Source organism: Eschrichtius robustus, chromosome 16, assembly GCF_028021215.1.
Source record: "Eschrichtius robustus isolate mEscRob2 chromosome 16, mEscRob2.pri, whole genome shotgun sequence".
In the NCBI taxonomy this organism is placed as follows: Eukaryota; Metazoa; Chordata; class Mammalia; order Artiodactyla; family Eschrichtiidae; genus Eschrichtius; species Eschrichtius robustus.
Genome location: NC_090839.1, coordinates 54,948,691 through 54,956,369, shown reverse-complemented (window position 1 = coordinate 54,956,369; position 7,679 = coordinate 54,948,691). Strand labels below are relative to the sequence as shown.

Below are 7,679 nucleotides of genomic sequence, written 5' to 3'. Positions count from 1 at the left end.
CTTCCTGACCCTGAGTCTTAGGTCTCCTTGCTTGAGGTTTACTCACCCGGCGTAGGCGCAAGCGGCTGCGGTCTCTGCCCTACTCCCAGATCCAGGCCTCAAGCTCACTCTCCCTCTGGCTGATTCCCCACTAAAAGAACTTTGATCACTCAGCTCTCTCCTAAGCCTATTTGTCTTCTCCAAACCTGTAGTGAACTTGCCGATCGCTGAATGAGAGCCGAGCTACCCGAAAACGAATTTAATAAACGTTTTGGGCACCTGTTAGGTGTCCCGCGCGTTCTAGAATGTTGAGGATGCAATGATGAATGACATACCATCCCTACTCTGGAGGAGCTCACGATGAGTCGAGAGAGACAGGCTCCTTGGTAACTAAGATAATGTGATCAGTGCTATCGTAGGTATAAACAGTGTTACAGGCACACAGGTGAAGGAGTTTCTCAAATAGGTCAGGGGCATTGGGGTGTCAGGGAAGGCATCTGAGAGGTAACATTCGAGTTGGACTTTGGTGAGAAGTGTGTCAGGTAGCGGTGGAGGGGAAGAGTATTCTAAGCAGCAAGAACTTCAAAAGCAGATGTGAAAGTGCTTGCCTTGTACGCTCTAAACTTGGGGTGTGTGACTGGAGATGAGGCTGGAAAGATAAACCTGGCCTGGTAAGTCCTGTAGAGGGGTTTCTGCTTTCACACTCCCACCACCACCACCCCTAACAATAGAAAGGTAACCTGAGGGCTCATGGATGAATTTAAGATGGTCTGTGCTCCTTGCGCCTTCCCCCATTATACATGAAATTTTTGTGTATGTGGATGTAAATCTGGGGAAATATCCATAGCTTTCATCAATCAAATTCTCCACAGGCTCTGCAATTGAAAGAAGGTTATAAACCACTGGTCCAGTGAAAAAGAGTTATGAGGCTGTTGTAAACTGCAAGAAATAGTTGAGAGTTTGCACTAGGAAATGTAGAGGACTGAGGTGAGCAAGGGACATTCTAGAGAAACAAGGAAAAGGCTGTCCATGGGATGGGAAGTGGGGAAAAGAGTTTGTTTAATATTTAAATGTCTCCAGCATAGTGCTTAAGCTTATGGGCTGTGGAGTCAGACTGCCTGGGACTGAATCCCAGCTCTGCCATTTACCAGCTGTGTGTCCTTGGACAACTTACTTTACCTCTCTGTGCCTCAGTTTCCTTTCTCTTTTTTTTTGACTGCGCCACGCGGCACACAGAATCTTAGTTCCCTGACCAGGTATCGAACCTGTGCCCGCTGCAGTGGAAATGTGGAGTCTTAACCATTGGACCAGACCGCCAGGGAAGTCCCTCAGTTCCCTTTCTCTAAAATGGGGGCATAATAGTAACTACCTCAAAGGATCATCTGAGGAGAGAGTGAGATAATCCATGTAAAGCCTTCATACTGTACTTGGCACATAGTAAGTGCTCAATATATGTCAGTCCTATGTGCCAGGCTCTATGCTAAGCACTGGAACACCAAGGAGAACGCAGACAGTTACTTGCCCACAGGGATCCCAAAACCTAAGGGGAGGAGGGAGGGTGCTGGATGAGAAGTACAGCTTTCAGGAATAAAAGCTGAGAACAAGAGCAAGGGATTTTCATTTACCACCTCAGAGCGAGTTAGGAACTAGAGGAGGACTCACTAATATGAAAACTTTGTCAGCTTTGTAACTTCCTCACTGTTTTGTATTTTAGTACCAGCCCCTCCCCCATCTACTTCCCCACAGTGATTAACAGTGAAGATCCTTCACACCGAAAGTGGGTGTGTGTTCTTGTTTTAGGGGATAGCAGGAAGGCTGATTGTTGGGGAGGCCATATTTTCTCTTATGAAGCAGAGAGCCCCAAGGGAATGGAGTGGGTGAGGGTGACTACTAAAGGAGAGGAAAAAGGCCCTGGAGAGAACACGGAAGCCTCTGGCAAGACTCCCTGGTGAGAGCAGCCTAGGGCTGTGCCTGCTTTCTCTCACTGCTAATCACCATAGAAAAACAAGAGATGATACAATTACTAAACATGAGTAGATTACAAAGCTTGGGAAATCTCCACAGCAGTGGTCCTTGGTCTGTGCTTCCTGAATCATCTTGAGTCGATGGTTGTTTGGATACAACGAATATGCTTTTTTTATGTTCTCCAAACGGTAGTCATGCCAAGCTAAAAATCCCAGGAAAGAAGCAGTTTTTGGGGAAAAAGATAATGAGTTATTATTATTTGGACTGAACACCCCTGAGATATCGATGGGACCGATTTCAGGCAATTGGTGGCTATGGAGGGATCGGAAAACTTTGGCTGTGCTAAGAACAGTCTCTTTCCAGCTCACAAAGAACTTTCTCATGTTTTCTATCTTGATACAATCACAACCCTGTGGGTTAGTAGGGCAGAGGATATTTTTACAAATGGACCCCTCACCCTCACCACATAATAACAGCAAAATAAGCTCTGAAAAGTGAAAAGACTTGTCCAAGTTCACACAGCTGGTGAGTGGGTGAACTAAGATCTTTTAACAGCAAAACTAGAGCTCTTCTCTTTAAACCGTGTGCCTTGGTAAATTGTGATCAGTAGATCCCAGTCATATAACCCTGGATAGTTTACAAAGCACTTCCTCATGCAGAATTTCATTTGCTTTTTACAACAAAAGGAGGGAGGCACGGCAAGTATTTATTACCACCCTCACCTACAGATGATTTCACCGCCATCCAAGGACTTCAGCTGTGACGGAACACAAATGGATCCATCCCAGGCTGTGGCTAAAAACTGGGATGAGCACACAGGCGACACCTACCCACACTTTCAGGCAAAATAGGTCCTGGGTCTCCTTCCCTGCTTCCTCCCCCACCCCTGCCCCCTTCTCTGGTCTAAAGCCAAAAACTTCAGCTTTAAGGAGAAACAAATGTTTAGGAAAAGGCAGACAAGTTTCGCAAGCATCTTCCTGTCTGCACTTCTCACTTTACTATTCTACTGCGCCCTTTCTGGCTCTCCTGAGGTGGGGAGATCTGGGAGCACTAGCAGGGAATTTAAGTGTGGTCCTCCAGCGTGCCGGGCTGAAGGCAAAGGGAGACTAGAGGGTCTACCCTGTGATTTCCAGTGGACATTGGGCTTCTGAGGTACTATGGGACTGCCCAAGTCCATGGCTACATGATGGGACCGCTGCTCCGTCTCCATATGAGTGAGGAGCCCTTCCCAGGAGGGCAGAAGGGCCTAAGCCTTCAGAGGCAATACAAGCAAGGTCACAATTTCTCTAGTTGTAGCATTTCCTTTCCTCCCCAAGAGAGTATGGGACAATTCCGAGGGAGTGTGGAATGTGGGACCCAGATGTCCCCAGGCATGACCTCTGCAGTGGGTGCAGTTCCCTGCAGTAGAAGATGAACTATATCCTTGCCTGGCTCACCTGGGTATTCCCAACAGGACTTTCATGCTAATGATTTCCTAAAAGGCCCTTTAAAAAAACCACAAGTGGTTTCAGCTCCCAGCTAAATACTCTTCTGCCCAAACTAGGCTTAACCTTAAGCAATGTTTCACAAACCTGAGAAATGAAAGGAACTCCTAAAGGAAAAAAAGAACCACAGATGCTGAGAATAAAGCTGTGGGTCTCCTGGTGATCAGTAGACTCCAAAGTGAAAAACATCACCTTAGTAAATGACAGTCTTTTCTATGGAAATGTCCTTTAGTTGTGAATTATCACCACAAAAGTTAAATTTTGTGTTTCTGTTAAAATATTTTGGGGACTTCCCTGGCAGTCCAGTGGTTAAGACCCCGTGCTTCCATTGCAGGGGGCATGGGTTAGATCCCTGGTTGGGGGAACTAAGATCCTACATGCCGCGCAGCATGGCCAAAGATATATATATAAATAGTTTGCAAATTATTGTAAAAAAAAATCAGAACAAATCACTAGATGTAGTAAAACTTCAGAGCCCCAAGACTACATGGTTACACCTCCATAAACAACAAAATAATAATACAAGGTGCACTGTCATGTTTTTCTCCATTTTTGAAATGTACTTTGTTGCTTAATTGTTCGCTTCCTGTGCTGAAATAACTACATGTGCCTTTGTGTATTTTAATAGACAACCATTTCAGGGGCAGAAAACTAGATCTAAATAATTTGTTATTGGCACTGAAGCTGGCCTCATGCCTCCCTCTCTTGCAAAAATTCTAATTTATGGAAACAACTGACTTTACAGAAGATTAAGGGAACACCATGTCAGAAACTTCCTCTCTTTGGCATCACAGCTGAAAATAAAGATGCATCCTAAGGCTCTTTAATGCTTTTGTGTGGTTTTTTTTTTGCTTTCTTCTTGCTCGTCCCTTTTCTTTCTGCTGATGTCTCTTCCTTTGGTTACACGAAGTGTTTTGAGTTTTCTAGAATGAGGACCTCACTACAATGGACTCCCAAATTCTTGTTCATTATTAATTACTCTTGGAAATAGGACCTGTGAAATTGAAATCATCCTGCCAGGCACCAAGCTAACCAGACATCCGCCCTGTTGAAATTTGATCCACGTTTTGATAGGCTGCCTTTTAAGGTAGAGAGGTGTCTTCCTGTGTCCTTATAAACAGACAGTGAAATGGGGTTTCTAGGAGTGCAAAGAGACAAAGCTGTCAATTCATAGGCTTGAGGGGCTGGAAGGAATCTTGGAGGCTGTCAGTTCAACTTTGCAATCCATGAAGTAACTTATTCTGCTCATGTCTGCAGCAGCCTTAGAGCTCTGAACTCTACTAAAATTATTCTCCAGTGATCACTCAGCCAGAATGGACCTGGGAACACTTGAGATGGTCATTCTCTGGGCCTTGATGATGTCCCTCTGGCCCTTCCGTCTCCCCTGCTGTGGCGCTCAGGTTCATCACTATGGCAATGGAAAAGTTGATATTCTTCTACTCTGCTTCCACCAGCCCCCAGTTTGTGGCAACAGTCACCTGACCCAGCACAGCCAGGGGCATGGCCTCTTTCTCTCCTGGGAGAGAAGGTCAGGGGATCACAAACCCAGGTGCCAGGACCAGACAGGTAAAGCACAAGAGTGGAGTGGCTGTGCATAAGACCACAGGGGCTGGGACTTCCCTGGTGGCATAGTGGTTAAGAATCCACCTGCCAATGCGGGGGACGCAGGTTTGAGCCCTGGTTCAGGAAGATCCCACATGCCGCGGAGCAACTAAGCCCGTGTGCCACAGCTACGGAGCCTGTGCTCTAGGGCCCGCGAGCCACAACTACTGAAGCCCGGGCGCCTAGAGCCTGTGCTCTGCAACTAGAGAAGCCACGACAGTGAGAAGCCCGTGCACCCCAATCGAGAGTAGCCCCAGCTTGCTGCAACTAGAGAAAACCCGCGGGCAGCAACGAAGATCCAGCGCAGCCAGAAGTAATCAACTAAAGATCCCACATGCCAGAATGGAGATCTTGCATGCTGCAGTGAAGATCCCATGTGCCTCAACTAAGACCCTATGCAGCCAAATAAATAAATAAATAATTTTAAAAAACCAACAGTAGTATTTAAAAAACAAACAAACAAACAAAAGACCACAGGGGCTGGTGGGACTGTGGTGAGTGAGGAAAACATGTTTTAAAAGTGGCAGTTGCTGTGAGCTCCAGCGCATTTTAGCCACGTAGGGATGTGGACCTAGTGTTGCCAGATCTTTCAGTTTTTCAAGAGATCTGAAATCCAAACTTTTTTGAAGCTTCCCAATTTTTAAAACACCATGTGAACCACTAAAACATATTTGTAGACCAGATTTAGCCCATGGCATATCCATTTGTTACCTCTGGGGGTTAAAGGCTTTCTCGCTTTCTGACTGTGCCCATTTAGGCCCATCTGACATAATGGTACATTAAAAAAAACACAAGTAATTCAGGGATAACAGTGAAGTGACATCAAGCAAATCTGGGAAGTTTACAATGAACTTTTGCAGTAGGTGTATAGTTGATTTATATATTTTTTTTATTGTGGGAAAATGCACATAATAAAATTTAACATCTTAACTATTTTAAGGGCACAGTTCAGTGGTTTTAAATATATGTATAATTTTGTGCAACCATCACCACCATCCATCTCCAAACTCTTTTCATCCTGTAAAACTGAAACTCTATACCCATTAAACTCCCTACTTCCTCCTCCCCCAGCCCCTGGCAACCACCATTCTACTTTCCATCTCTATGATTTTGAGTACTCTAAGTACCTCATAAATGGAATCGTACAGTATTTATCTTTTTGTTCTCAAGTTTCATCTATGCCTGATGAAATCTGCATCTTGCAGATTTTCTTTCCTTTTTTTTTTGGCTGCGCCATGAGGCTTGTGGGATCTTAGTTCCCCGACCAGGGATCGAACCCTGGCTCTCAGCAGGGAAAGTGAAGAGTCCCAGCTACTGGACTGCCACAGAATTCCCGATTGTCTTTATTTCTTTTCTTTTTATCTTATTTATTTTTGGCTGTGTTGGGTCTTCATTGCTGCGCGCGGGCTTTCTCTAGTTGCGGTGAGCGGAAGATACTCTTCATTGCGGTGCGCAGGCTTCTCATTGCGGTGGCTTCTCTTGTTGTAGAGCACAGGCTCTAGGCGTGCGGGCTTCAGTAGTTGGTGACTCACGGGCTCTAGAGCGCAGGCTCAGTAGTTGTGGAGCACGGGCTTAGTTGCTCCGTGGCATGTGGGATCTTCCCGGACCAGGGGTCAAACCCGTGTCCCTTGCATTGGCAGGCGGATTCTTAACCACTGCACCACCAGGGAAGCCCCCGATAGTGTCTTTTGATGCACAAATTTAAAAAATTCTTATGAAGTCCAATTTGTCTATTTTTTCTTTTTTTGCCTGTACCTTTGGTGTCATATCCAAAAATTCATTGTGAAGCTTTTTCTTTTTTTTTTTTTTTTTTTACAAATGAGGCAATTTATTAACCCAGCATCATTTGTTCTAATGCTTCTTGTTGGCAGCTGCCACCTGTCCAGCAATTCCGTCCAGATCTCTCTGTCCGTGAGGTGTTAGTTTGCAGCCCCTATCTTGGTCCTTTTCCACCATTTTCAGCCCCTCCAGGGCTTGGAGGACCCGATGGGCCACACTCTTGGAGCCTCTGCTGAAGTGGCTGGGCATGACACCATGTCTCTGACACCCCTCATAGATCTTGGTCATGGAACCAACCCCAGCGCCGCCCTGGAGGTACAGGTGCCGTGTTGTGGAAGCAGCTTGTGTGTAGAAACAGTTCTCATTGTAGGGAGCGAGCTCTCTATGCTTGGCCAGCTTGACAGTGTCCACCCATTCAGGGACTTTCAGCTTCCCGGACTTTTTGAGGAAGGCTGCCAGAGCTCTGACGAACTCCTGCTGGTTCACATCTTTTACAGTAACTCCAGGCATCGTGCAGCCTCCAAGCTGCCAGCCAGGGGAAAGGTTGTTGTGAAGCTTTTGCCCCATGTTTTCTTCTAAGAATTTTACAGTTTTAGGTCTACAGTTGATTTATATTTGAACCACAATACATAACGTCTGAATGTCCCCGTACTGGAAGTTATAAGTCAAATACAGTTGATGCAAATAGGGGTTACTGCATACTGTAGAATTAACCAAGCAACCAACAGTAACTAAAGGATGGTAATAGGGGCTTCCCTGGTGGCGCAGTGGTTGAGAATCTGCCCGCCAATGCAAGGGACATGGGTTCGAGCCCTGGTCTGGGAAGATCCCACATGCCACAGAGCAACTAGGCCCGTGAGCCACAATTGC

At 45.9% G+C, this 7,679-nt stretch overlaps 1 pseudogene; it reads right to left on the bottom strand.

Moving 5' to 3' along the window:
• Positions 1-6,833: 6,833 nt before the first annotated feature.
• LOC137749944 (small ribosomal subunit protein eS19 pseudogene) lies at positions 6,834-7,336 on the bottom strand (annotated as a pseudogene).
• Between the last annotated feature and the right edge of the window lie 343 nt (positions 7,337-7,679).